Raw genomic sequence first — 14,673 nt, forward strand, 5'->3', positions numbered from 1 at the left:
GTTGTCAAACTGTACCTAGTGAGATGCCATAGGGATCAGTGCTGGGGCCTCAACTATTTATGATCTATATTAATGACTTGGCTGAAGGGACTAAATTTGCTGACAATACAATAGGTAGGAAAGCAAGTTGTGAGCAGGACATGGAGTCTGCAAAGAGATATAGATAGGTTAAGTGAATGGGCAAAATTTGGCAGATGAAATATAATATGGGAAAATGTGAGGTTGTCCACTTTAGTGGGAAGAATAGAAAAGCAGAATGTTATTTAAATGGAGAGGCTACAGAATGCTGCAATAGAGAGGGATCTGGATGTCCTCATACCTGAATCACAAAAAGTTAGCATGCAGGTATAGCAATAATTAGGAAGGTAAATGGAATGTTGGCCATTATTGCAAGGGGAATTAAAAATAAACATAGGGAAATCTTGCTACAACAGTATAGGGCATTGCTGAGACCACACCTTGAGTACTGTGTACAGTTTTGGTCTCCTTATTTAAAGGACAGATATACTTGCATTGGAGGCAGTTCAGAGAAGATTCACTAAGTTGATGAAGGGGTTGCCTTATAAGGAAAGGTTGGGCCTATACTCAGAGTTTAGAAGAATGAGAGGTGATCTTATTGAAACATATATGACATTCTGAGGGGTCTTGACAGGATAGATGCTGAGAGGATGGTTCCCCTCATGGGGGAATATAGAACTAGGGCACACAGTTTCAAAATAAGAGGTTTCCCTTTTAAGATGGAGATGAGGAATTTCTTCTCTCAGAGGGTCATTAATATTTGCAATTCTCTAATCCAGAAAGTAGTGGAGGCTGTGTCACTGAATATATTCAAGGCTGAGTTAGACAGATTTTTTACAAGGGAGTAAAGGGTTATGGAGGCCGGCAGGAATGTGGGGTTAAGGCTATAATCAGTCAGCCATGGTCTTAATGAATGGCAGAGCAGGCTTGAGGATCCAAATGGCCTACTCCTGCTCCTATTTCTTATGTTCTTTGGCATGCCACACAATTTACTGTCAACAGCAAATTTCAAAATTGTTCCTTCAAATCCTAAATTCATATAATTTATAAACATATGAAGTGAGAACAGCCCCAACACAGATCCCTCTGGAACAACATTCATCTTTCTGGTCCAGGAAAATTTCTTTTGACCCTACCATTCAACCATCTCTCTAACCAGGTGTACACTTCTCAATTCCATCCTCCATTATCTTTGCCTTAAGACATGTTTTACAACATGGAGGGCAGAATGTGCCATCATGTAATTCCCCTACCAGCCAGGGTGATGGTTCCTTGCAGGCATCGCCTAAGTGGGGACATGTACCAACTGCTCCAGTGTCTTGATTGGAGGAACTGCTTACTTCAATTCCAAAATGTCACTCTAGCATTTCATAGAACATGTAGAATCCTGGAATACCCATTTGCTCTGCACCTGCAGCCTCCTGTGCATAATATTTGTTCTGTTCTCCTTCACTGTGCAGTATGGTTTGTAGGCAGAGTTTGGCTGCTATTGTATTATCCAATTATTGGCTATATTACTACATTATAGGTGTTACATAAATGCTCATTACATAATGTTACAGAAGTTGTTTTAGTCGTTTAGATAAACAGATTTGTGAACTAACTTTGTCCCAGCAACATTGATTGAAATCTTTGGAAGACGTTTGGAGCCAGCTGCCTCTGCCTGTGCATTCACTGCCTAGCTAAAGAAGACATATACTCTGAGAAGCTTAATCTGTATTGTATCCTTATCTTCAACAGTCAGATACAAAAAGCTACTTTGCCATGGATGAGAATTCTGTTGAAATATTATCATACCACAACTGGGCCCCTATCTAATTGATAAGGAGGGTTAAATTGGATAGGCCCCCAAAACAGGTGAGGGGAACATGATGCATGATTAACCCCTTGATTGAAATGCAGGCAGTACATTAACTTTGTGCTGCCTACTCATTATTATGATTTCTCCATGCAACCAACACTAACTGCACAGTTCATTTCCTGCATGCATCAGCAGGGGGCCCAAAATCCAAACTTCCTCATACTGCTTAAAGCTAGCCTGCACTCCTTAAAGCTAGCCTTCACCTCTTTTACATACAAAACGTGGTAAAAATTTGGAACTATCTTCTGCAAATGACAATTGATGCTAGACCAGTTGTTAAATTAAAAGCTGAGATTGACATATTTTTGTTACTCAAAGGTATTAAGGGACACGGGACACAGGTTGATATGTGGTGTTCAGTCGCAGCTCAGCCATGATCTCATTCAATGGTGGAACAGGCCCAAGGGCCTACTCCTGTTCCTATGTAAACAAGCTCACTTCATACTGCTTTACAGTGGAGCACATATAATTGTCACTTTTGATGATGCCATTATGGACCATTTTATTTGCTAAGCAAATTATGTGCCCAAAGGTTGCATTATAGGGGAGAATTGAAAGCTGAAAATATTGCCTGTTCTTTGGTTAGCTGCATTTTATTAGCTTGAAATAGTGACAACCAAATTGCATATACAATTTGCCTTACTGTATGCAAGTGAAAAATAAAAGTTAAGTATTCATTTTGGTGATTTTCATTATTTTTAACATTTAACTTCATAAGTTTTTTTTTGAAAATTACTGTTATATAGACAAAGGTAGCAACTTTCATTAAACAGTGTAGAGCAAAATCATCATAACCAAATCTATGGGACTAAATAATAATTTAAAAATTAATTCTTAGAGATTATGTGTTCAGGGAGATGGATTTGCTTCTTTATCTAGCAGCCTAGTAAAACTGGAGACTACAAGAAGATATAATTCCTCTAGGACTGTCTATTATTCTATATATAATTACAAAAGAATAACACTGGATCTGTCAAGTTAATATCAGAAGTCTGATTGGATAGAGTGAGCATTTGATATTTCATCCTAGTCTCAACATTATATTGATTTTCAATTGGCAATTGTATTAAATTTCAAAGTGATACATATCTGTGCTGAAACATTATGCAGATATTATTTGTCTGTTCATTACAAGTTACTTTAAACACTGCTTTCTGCTATAGCATTTGCTTTGTATTGAAGAAGGGAATAGAGAGTGTTACTTGCATAGAGTCCTGAAACCAATCACTCAAAGTAACATTGTTAAGAACAAAAATGTTTATACTTAATTGATTGAATAGGATAGGGTTCCTTTCTTTGAAACAGAGGAGGCTGAGGGGAGAGCAAATTGAAGTATCTAAAATTATAAGTGGTCTTGATAGAATGGATAAGAAGGCCCTATTCCCCTTGGTTGAGGGATCCATAACAAGGGGGCATAGATTTAGAGTAAGAGGTAGGAAGTTCAGAGGGGATTCCAGAGGAAAAGATTTCACCCAGAGGGTGATGGGGATCTGGAACTCTCTGCCTGAAAGGGTGGGAGAAACAGAAACTCCCATAACATCTTAAAAAGTACTTGGATACACACCTGAAGTACAAGGCTACAGACCAAGAGCTAGAAAGTGGGATTAGACTGGATGGCTACATGTCGGCCGGTTCGGACTCGATGGGCTGAATGGCCTCCTTGCGTGCTGTAAATTTCTATGATTCTACGAATTCTATTTGTCATTGGAAATAAAATGTTAAAGGCATTACTCACTAAAATAATCTACTAAGCTGTTTCTTTGCATTTAAATTATTTAACACAAGTTTGCTGCATCAAAACAGACTTCTAACTACAGGCAAATAATTTAACACATATTAGTATATTCTATTAAACTAGAATAAACGACTTTTTAAATTGTATTCCAGGCGTCCTGCTCCAGCGTTTAGGGTGTGTGTGTCAAACTAGCAATTCGTGTATTTGTTTTTGAAAATCGTGTAAATCATTGATCAAATCACAAATAAATAAGCGTATTTGAGGTAAGAAAGTAGACAGATTGTTTTCCTTAAGCTCCACTCCTCGGAATAGGCTTTGGTTTCATCGCTGGGGCATTATTAGCTCCTTTATCGTTATTTTTTAAGCCTTCCTGAATTTGTGTTGTAAAATGTCTATGCTACATTTCTCTTTATTTTAATGAGATGGGGGAGCATTACAGAGTAGAAATGAAGTACACCTTTATCTGTATAAACTTCATAGAATAAAACTTTAATCACATAACGAATGCCCTATGCAATGCGGATTTGTTTTTTTTGGGGGGGGTCACCGTTATTGTTACTTCCTGTTCTACTTGGGAAACTAAGCACAGGGTGTAATTACAAGTATTGCTCATGCAAAAAAAATCTCCCCATATAGCGCTCATGTTATCTCTCTTTATGCCTCACTTGCGTTTATTATTATTCCGTGAGTACACAGTTTAGAGTTAATGGATGAATAGCTTTTCCCTATCTTTCTAACACTTCTGCCTCGTACGTGACGGGCGGGTCACCTGCAAATAAAAGCACATTTGTTGACTGTATGACTTCGCTTCAAGTGAACAATCGCGGGGCGGGAGGGAGGTGAGTATACATCCGATAAATGTACAGATGTGTCAGTTTATCTCAAGCAGCCGGCATGAGGAGCTATTTTTAGCAGTGTCTTTATTCCGGCAGCTGAAGTGGGCTAAAGCAGGAACGGAGAGGACTGTTTTTGTCAAAGGTAGAAGGCGCGGAAGGAGCTGTCTCTTCAGCACGTCAACAAGGTTTGCATCTTTTCTCCAACCCTTCAATTTCGAGCTACAAACTATTTCTAATATATGGGTTTGGGCATATCAGCCCCATTTTCACATTAGGGCCCAACCTTGTTGCAGACCCAGGAACTCCATGCATGCATGATACCACAATCACTAATAATTTCCAGATATAAAAGGGCTTTATTGATTTCCGCCTCCTTTTAGATATTAGAGAATGAAAATGCCAGAGCCTGCTGTGTTTAATTGGAATTTTAAAGAGAACGGCTCATGTGTGCGAACAAGGCATTATACCATTGTGGCTATTACGTTTGCATCCCACCGGGTGTAAATAATCCGGGACATGCACACACCAAGCGGAAACTTGAATGTGGGCTACAGTAATTGAAACCTGAGTAAACACAACTGGCAAGAGGTACGGTCTGGCCGATTTCCCCCAAGCTGGTCATAACACTTACCATGTCCAATCACATTAACGGTTAATATTCAAGCAGTGAACATTGTCAGTAGAACCACATCAGAGCTTCCGTAATGGTGAAGGTGGTTTTGATTCTTCCAACCGCTCCCTGCAATCCGTCAAGCTGTAACATGACACCGGATCGTAGAATCAAACACTCACATTATAGCAAAGATTAACATTAATATGCAGCGTAGCGTTTTAATGCATCGCCGCTGAGAAGGAAGTCCTGTTGTGCACCTCGGGGTTTATACTTGTGATAATATGGTCTATATGCAGCTGTATGGAATGGATAATTAGTATTCTTGGTTATTCCATAAATACACTTAGCAGTTAGCAATCTTGTTAAACCAGGTTCATCGAGTTTAACAGCGTCCGAATTACGATCAGTTAGAAATGATTAACAATTTGCAGATGCTACAGACGATTCCGTATGGTGTTAGTGTATTGTTTACGATTCTTTTGAACAGGAAACATTGCTAACAGTGTGGAGAACAAGAGTTACAAATGCATATGTTAACCAATGACTTGTAATAGGCTGAAAGGGAAATACTTTGTGTCAAACAAAATAGTTGACGGTTGCGTCACTTCAACACTAAAGATCAAGTTATGCTTCTGGACAAGGAGATTGCAATTTTTTAAAGATGCATTTAGGCAATTATGAACGTTTGAAGGTTATCAGGTTAGCTCCAATTACTGTGTTAATAGGATTGTACAGATAAATACAGAAGTATAGGACGGTTTGTCTGATGTTCTTCCACTTGACCTTTAGACATAAGCCTTTGAAAGCGTAGTTCAACGAGACAAACAGGCAATTAACTGGAGATTGAACTGCACACCTCCAGCCCACAAGAACAGTTCAGTCATTACATTTAGGCTTTTATCTTTCAAAAACTGCATTTACACATAAACAAAAATAAACACATTCCTGACTCGGGACCTTGCCTTTTTAAATGGATAGTGTCTGATAGGATTAGTTTGATGCTTGGACTAAAGGTTTATCCCTAAGCGTATTACTCAATGTGATTTATATTTGAAAATATGAGTAGTTTAGCCCAAATTGGTAGATTTGCTGTTGGGTTATTTTCCTAAATTCAGATTATGGACAGATGCTGAAATCACATTAGACATGTTACTAATTTTGTCTTTTATCAACAGGGTTTGACCAGACTCATTTTAAATAGTATTTTACAAGAAATGAAATTCTATGAAACAGTTTCATAATGTTATTTAATATATCTACATGATATTAAATTATGTATGGATTTCATGTTTGAAAATTTAGTATTTATATATAGTTATGGACAGGCAGGAAATGAGAAGGATGGATTCCCTTTATCACCTCTCAACTGACCAAAGACAGTGTTTTTGCTAGAAATGTGTTTTAACCCCTGAGCGTTTTAGTGGTCAACAAACAGACAAATGATAGGTTTTCTCGTATGTTTAAAGAAAGGTAAATATTTATTAAACAACACCTGAAAATATTCACAACTTCATACGTGCACAAGAAAAGATAGAGATTAAAAAATAACATGCATTTAGGTCTGATAGTTTTAATAAGAATTCACTATAAACCTAGTGTTCTTCCCCAGGGGTGAAGATTTTTAAAAACAGTGCAGACCTGTTTTCCTTTTCTGAAGACAAAACTTGGAAAGTTTCAGGAGTGCAAATGCATTGTTGCAAACCTTGTTTTGTTGTATCTCCGTCACAGTTCAATGTCAAAAACCCTGGTACAATTTCTCATGTATGGATTTAAAGGCCACTTCCAGTCATTGCCTACTTGTAGTTTAAAAAAATGATGTTCTTAGGCAGGGTCCTTCTTCCGTTGGAGCAGATGGAATCTGTCTCTTTCTGGCTCTCTGTCTTTGTCTGCACAGTATATATTTTTTATCAAGCTCCTTATCAGCCCCCAGGTTTCTGTCATGTGACCATGGTTTTTCTTTACCATTGTCCTCATAAATGGTGTCTGATGGTGGGGCCATTGTTAGACATTGGGTTCACCCATCTTCATTCCATTTTGATAAAGTGGAGTTTTCTCACACTCATTCATTTGAGTTTGAATATGGAGACATCACGGACTGAGACGGGGTCGGAGACAGGAAGGGTCATAGAATTGCAACAGGAGGCAGGGTCGAGGCAGAGGACATGCCTCTCTGTCACTGAGCGATTTTGTTGGACGGGTTTGACCAATGATAGCCTTTCCGCTCAGAGGCCAATTGAGGTCCTTAAGTGGCCTAAAAACAGCCACTTAAGGGCCTCTTTCTCCCCCGCCACCACCCCCACCCCCAATGCCGGGAATTAACCAGCAGCGGTAGGTGCCTCCGCCACGCAGGGAGGTCACCCAGTAATACGAGGCGCCCTCCCTGTGGGTTTGTGGGGTGTCTCTCTGCCGTGGGTAATCTGTGGCCCACAGAGGACCACCGCTGGGAAAACCCCACCTTCCTGGATCCCCCCTCCCCCTGCACTTAATGTCTACCCTCCCACTCCCCCCTTGCCAGGATAAATGGTGAAGAATGAAGCTAAGCACAGATCCTTTTCATGATAGTCGGTTTATTTACAGAATGCAGCATTACATATCTCTGCTTCCTCCCACCTGCCCTCCTGCCCTACCCCCCTCCCCCATCCTCCCCCGTACCTACTCCCCCTGCCCTCCTTCCCTCCGCCCTCTTTCCCCCCTCCTCCTCCCCTCTCTATATGTACTGGCTGTACAGGATAAGGTCACTTGACCTCTCAACTCCATCTTGTTTTTCAGGAAAGTGTCCGTTTTTGGGTTTGTTTTATGTCCATTATATAGTTCATAATTACTCCTTGCATGAGTGTGACAATATAAGTTATTATCATAAGTACTATTAAATAGAAATATTCAATAGTGTACAAGAATAGATTTAAGAATTGCTGAGTGAACGTATTTATTTTCTTGCTGAATCTGAAAATAAGATGACTGCTCATTTCAGCAATATAAATGCTATCCATCTGTATTTTTCAATATTTACAACCAGAAATACAAAACACTCAAAAGATTTTTCAGCTTAATATACAGTCGACCACAAATATAATCATATTATAAATATTAGGACCAAACAAATTGAAACTAATTGTTATCAATATAATCAGCTAAATCCCCAAGCAAAACGTTACAGATAATGTTCCTGACTTTTTTGTTCTGAGAAATGTCCTTTTCCCCAGTGCAAAGGGCAGATTAAAACCCATGTTGGCAGGTCTCCTTTGCCTTTATGTTATCTGTTGATTTGTGAGGCTTTCAAAGGAGAAGCGGAATTGTAGTAAGTGCAGACCCATTGCTTCCGTATAAATGAAGCAGGAAAGGCCTGCTGCCTCACTTTCCTTCTTGCTGGCTGATTGGGTATTGAGCTGGGGGGTATTCAGTTGAGTAGATTGGGCCTATACTCTCTAGAATTTAGAAGAGTGAGAGGTGATTTCATTGAAACATATAAAATTCTGAGGGTAGATGCTGAAAGGTAGTTTCCTTTGGCTGAGGAGTCTAGAACTAGATGGCTTACTCTCAGGATTCTAGAACTGCATTTGTCACCTGTTTGTCTAAATACCTAAAAGGTCTAAAACTTTTTGAATCTGGTTATATTTTCATTACTTGTCCTTTTGAACTGTTTACCCACTAGATCTCTTAAGATCTTTCAATTGTTTGTCTACAACAGGTATTACATTTATTTTGTTTTATTTGCTGTTGGGATGTGAGCGTCGCTGGCAAGGCCAGCATTTATTACGAATCCTTAATTGCCCTTGAGAAGGTGGTGGCGAGCTGCCTTCTTGAACTGCTGCAGTTCATTTGGTGCAGGAATGCCCACAGTCCTGGTAGGGAGGGAGTTCCATGATTTTGATCCAGCGACAATTAATGAAAAACAATATAGTTCCAAGTCAGGATAATCTGTGACTTGGAGGGGAACTTGCAGGTAGTGGTGTTCCCATGCGTCTGCTGCCCTTGTTCTTCTAGGAGGTAGAGGTCACGGGTTTGGAAAGTACTGTTGATGGAGCCTTAATGGTTTATCGTTTTGAGGTATGCATTACGACCCATTTTTATATTATCTGGTCATGTTAGTCATTCTCCAGTTCTCAGAAAATGCTCTGAAATTTAGTGAACTTACTATTTACTGAAGTTTCATGATTATATTTTCTAACTTTTAGTTTTTTCTAAATCCAGATTGATCCTCAAAATTCATGCTTTACTGTGTTTGGTTCTTTGATGTTATCCTTAGCCCTTGACATCAAGGCAGCATTTGACTGAGTATGGCATCAAGGAGCCCTAGCAAAACTGGAGTCAATGGGAATCAGGGGGAAAACGCTCTGCTGGTTGGAGTCATACCTAGCGCAAAGGAAGATGCCTGTGGTTGTTGGAGGTCAATCATCTGAGCTCCAGGATATCACTGCAGGAGTTCCCCAGGGTAGTGTCCTAGGCCCAACCATCTTCAGCTGCTTTATCAATGAGCTTCCTTCAATCATAAGGTCAGAAGTGGTGATGTTCGCTGATGATTGCACAATGTTCTGCACCCTTCGCAACTCCTCAAATAATGAAGCAGCCCGTGTAGAAATGCAGCAAGACCTGGACAATATCCAGGCTTGGGCTGATAAGTGGCAAGTAACGTTCGTGCCACACAAGTGCCAGGCAATGACCATCTCCAACAAGAGAGAATCTAACCATCTCCCCATGGCATTCAATGGCATTACCATCACTGAATCCCCCACTATCAACATCCTAGGGGCTACCATTGACCAGAAACTGAACTGGAGTAGTCATATAAATACCGTGGCTACAAGAGCAGGTCAGAGGCTAGGAATCCTGCAGCGAGTAACTCACCTCCTGACTCCCCAAAGCCTGTCCACCATCCACAAAGCACAAGTCAGGAGTGTGATGGAATACTCTCCACTTGCCTGGATATGTGCAGCTGCAACAACACTCAAGAAGCTCGACACCATCCAGGACAGAGCAGCCCGCTTGATTGGCACACCATCCACAAACATTCACTCCCTTCACCACTGACGCACAGTGGCAGCAGTGTGTACGATCTGCAAGATGCACTGCAGCAACGCACCAAGGCTCCTTTGACAGCACCTTCCAAACCCATGACCTCTACCACCTCGAAGGACAAGAGCAGCAGATGCATGGGAACATCACCACCTGCAAGTTCCCCTCCAAGTCACACACCATCCTGACTTGGAACTATATCGCCGTTCCTTCACTGTCGCTGGGTCAAAATCCTGGAACTCTCTTCCTAACAGCACTGTGGGTGTACCTACCTCACATGGACTGCAGCGGTTCACGAAGGCAGCTCGCCACCACCTTCTCGAGCAATTAGGGATGGGCAATAAATGCTGGCCTGGCCAGTGACGCCCACATCAATTGAATAAAAAAAAATCCTTTTACTTTTTTTTGATACTGTGTGCCGTAGAAAAGAATAGAAAGCATCTCCAGACCAGAGGGGGAGGTGTTGGGTTGATCATTTAGCATCAAATATTCTTTAACATTAAGCCACACCTCAGCTACTTTGTTGTTACACTGTAACCAACCTCCTTTTTAAAAAAAAGAATCTATGTTTAAAATTCTCAGCTTGACCTAGATGGAAACATCGCCTGATACAATGGTGACATCAATTCCAGTAATTGCTACTGTTGGAGGACAGGAAAACTCAGGATGAAATGAGTTAGTAAGGAAACTAATAATTGTGAATATTGGAACTAAGCAACTTGTGTCTCCTGATTCAAATCATATCACTCCATATTAACACACATTTAAGATAACAACATTCATACTATTCCTGAGAAATATTTGATACGAATTCAATAGTTTAAAATAATAAACAAACAAGAGTCCACTGACAGCAAGAGCAAAATAAGTATCTTTGTCGATTATTGCAGGCTTTGATTGTGTTGCTGTGGTAATGAGCGGTTGCCTTGGTAACACAATTCTACACCTCGATTTCTCTGTACAAAGAGTTGTTTGATACAATGAGGTAGATCAGTATCTGGTTAATGGAGTCTTGTTCTGTTTGTGTTTCAGACGAGAAGAAAGTTAATCTACTTAGCAATAAACATTTTAGACAGAAGTAGACAGAATCTGCAACAGATTCTCAAAAATGCAATGCTTGATTTACTAAGGATCAATCTGTTCTTGGAAGAGAAAGGAAATTAATGAAAAAGAAAGGGCAATATCTATAAATCATATTAACTCTTTTGATTATGTACAAATTTGAACACTTTTGCTATGTTCCAAAATTATGTTCACATTGCCAGTATTACAAAACAATATATTTGTTATATAACCCTATATTAAGTAATTTAGTGTTATAGTGTCAAATGCATCAGATAAACCTTGGGTGCTGTTGTATAGCCTTATATATCACCTCATTCTTATCTCATGATCATGAAGGAACATTGAATCTAGTTGAATACAAGGCAGATTGTCAGTACACCTCCTTTCAACTATCCCGCATAACTTTCTGTTTTTGGAGTCGGACCTCCGACAGGTGAGACGTGGGTCATGACTTGGAAATTGTAAGTGAGCATTCAATGGCTACCACTGAAATGTGAAATGTTCAGAACTGCATCACATTATGTAGATAAAAACAGGATAAACTAAATAATGTGCAGAATCCAAAATGGTTAGAATGAGGATTCAAATGTTACATTTAGGTTTACTAAAATGAATTAGTGTGAAAACAACAAGTGCTAGACTTAACTAAATACTTCATTAAAAAAAATTGATTAAAATATTTGATAAAAATTAGTATGTTAGGTGGGAATCTAATGAAGCTGTTATGAAGTACCCTTTAAACTATTCAGGTCTTAAGTTAAGTCCCCAGTCTGCAGATTCTCATACCTGCTAGCCATATATCTTTAATGAGAATCATTACATCTCTGGTGCACTCAATGATTTTGTTGTCATAACCTAGCTTCCTGTTGAATTAGCTACATGTTATAATTGCATTGAAGTTAGAGTGGAGCTGATGGACAGTTTACTTTTGTAGATGAAAAAAGATTTGTAAGCATGCGCAGTGAACATGAAAGGAGGTCAACATAGGAGAATGGAAAGAAAGAAAAAAGACTTGCATTTACGTAGCACCTTTCATGACCTCTGGATGCCTCCAAAGTGCTTTACAGCCAATTAAGTAATTTTCAAGTGTAGTCACTTTTGTAATGCAGGAAAATGGGGAAGAAATGCAAAATAAAATCAGTGTATATCAAGAATGCTTTCAGTAAAATAAAAATCTGCATTCTGAGCACTTTTGACAATGAAAGATCCACAGAAATTATGACCTTTTTGAAGTTGAATTGACTGCAGTTTTGTCATTCACCAAGGTGTACACAAGTAAGACAGATGACAGGAATATTGCCATAGATTTGGCACCAGCTGTGTGGTGTTTATTTTTCTGAAATCTAATGCCTGTATTTGTGCAAGGCTACACAATCCTTGAAATAATGTTGGCAGAACTCCACAAAATACAGTGAAGTGGTACTATACCACGATGAATGAGTAAGATAGTTCTATTACATGCTATATGACTTACTTAGAACATATTGATCTTTACATTAAATGAACAGTGAAACAGTGCTACCATTATTATGTTAAACTAACACAATAAATTAACAAATCTGACTACAAGAAACATGTTCTCATTGCTGTACATTTTCAGGCTGCAAAGATCAAACATTTTACATTTCAAATGAATGGTGTCCAGACTTAAAAGACTTTTAGGTTAAACCTTGGCCTAAACAATCACAGCAGCTGTTGCATCACAGAATACTGTGGGATGAGAAATAAGGTTTATGACAATTGCAGATGGTTGTGATATCATGAGTTCCACCTAAGTGGGTCTCAGAAGAATGCTTTCTATTTTTAATATGCTTGCAAATGGAAGAATTGCAATATCAGGAAATAATGGTTTGTGTAGTTATCCCATCAAAAGGACTAAGCACTTGAGTAATAATTGCCTTTCTAGAGTAATTAGCACAACACTAATGTGTTATGAATATGACAACTGTAGGATGACTTATTTTCTAGTACCAAAAAATTATAAATTGCATATTTTGATGATTTTCAAAGTGAGGCATACAAGTTTGGAATTGGAAGACATTTTCCATTTTGAACACTAAGGGACAGGAATTTGGCCTGTTTTCTGGCTCTGAATGACCTACTATACTCCCAAAATGACTGGCAGGAAGTGCGTGCACATTTCACCCAAAACCGCAAGGTCCACCATATTGGTGAAGGGAGATGTGCCGGTGGCATGAATACACAGTGGACAGCTTTTTGAGTACAGCATAATCTGTTTAAATTAGGATCCTGCATATCTTACATACTGCCTGAGTCACTACGAACATGCTGTGCACACCCTGCACCGTTCCCCCCCCCACCCCCAACCCCGCCGCCCCCACCTTACCACTGTGCACCCATTTTGGGAGCAGCTGAATTTCTAGGCCCATTCAAGATAGATCCAGAGTAAAGTGCTCTCTGCTCTAACACTGAGGCATTTCTTCAGCTGTCAGCCACAAATGCCTTTAATATAAAAATTTTCATGCAAGATGAACAATTTACAAAGAAAACAAACTGCCATTCCAAATGAGCTGCTTGGATACTTCAGAGCCATACAACAGAAACAGGACAGAACATTTTTCGCAGATCTCAATCATTGTGGCAACGGTACTGGCCAGGACAGTAGCAAAATTCATCTCAGGTGCATGCTCCACATTATCCACATACTAAAAAATAAGCTTGAGTGGACATTATCAATGGGACCAATGCTATGACAACCATTTGTTGAACCTTGCAGGAAGCCAGAGAAATTGATCTTAAACTGTCAGATGTGGAAGGCCATGAATGGTAAGCCAGAAAATACACATAGTAGTACACATAGCAATCATGGAAAGCAAATATTCTTTGACTTTGTTCCATTTGTTAACATCTATTTCTAACTGTGCAGAGAGTAACAGCAAGTTCAGATAATGGGAATAGTTTTCAGTCAAACATGATTTACTATACTAGATAATTTATACATCCAGTGAAGTACAAATCTGTGTAATTGTTCATACAGTTGCAAGGCTGGTACGATGAGTACTGTTTTCAGCCAGTAAATGCCATTTCTCACCTTATCTTTGGAGACTGCCTCTCATTTCAATTAACAATCATATATTTTCTAACCTCCTGCACATATATTACCCCATTCGCTACTTCATGCAATTGGAGTGTTTTATCCTCAATGGCCATTCCTGATTTTGTCCAGGATAAGCTTCTTCTCTATTTAGCACACTCCAATCATTAGGCTTACTCACTGACCCATGATGTAATGTGTTTCCATCTTCAACTGCCCCAAGCACAAGAATTGATTGCATGTGCCTAATTAATGGAAAAGCATGTTGTCTTCAGTGCTTCTTTCATAATTATACTCTGCTGAAATCTGTAGATTTTGCAGCAGGAACTTGAACCACAATTTCAGGCCATGTCAAAATCAGCCAACAATCAGTGCTGCAGTTGGTTACTGCATTTAAATGTTGCAACCATAGACAACAGGTGAGTAGAAACAAGTAAGAAGTTGATCACAGGACTGTGGCATAGAGTTTTCATATTG

The 14,673-nt window shown here is 39.3% G+C and overlaps 1 protein-coding gene across 2 annotated transcripts in view; it reads left to right on the forward strand.

Moving 5' to 3' along the window:
• Positions 1 to 14,673, forward strand: part of LOC137375598 (complexin-2) — a 362,538-nt gene that overhangs the window by 22,248 nt on the left and 325,617 nt on the right. The window contains exon 1 of one of the 2 annotated variants that reach the window (XM_068042962.1): positions 4,563 to 4,635. The exons of the other annotated variant lie outside the window; for it this stretch is intronic. The gene's annotated coding sequence lies outside the window, so the exon portion shown is untranslated. Of the gene's footprint in view, positions 1 to 4,562; positions 4,636 to 14,673 lie in introns of those variants that run through there. 2 annotated transcript variants of the gene reach the window in all.

Source organism: Heterodontus francisci, chromosome 12, assembly GCF_036365525.1.
Source record: "Heterodontus francisci isolate sHetFra1 chromosome 12, sHetFra1.hap1, whole genome shotgun sequence".
Taxonomy (NCBI): Eukaryota; Metazoa; Chordata; class Chondrichthyes; order Heterodontiformes; family Heterodontidae; genus Heterodontus; species Heterodontus francisci.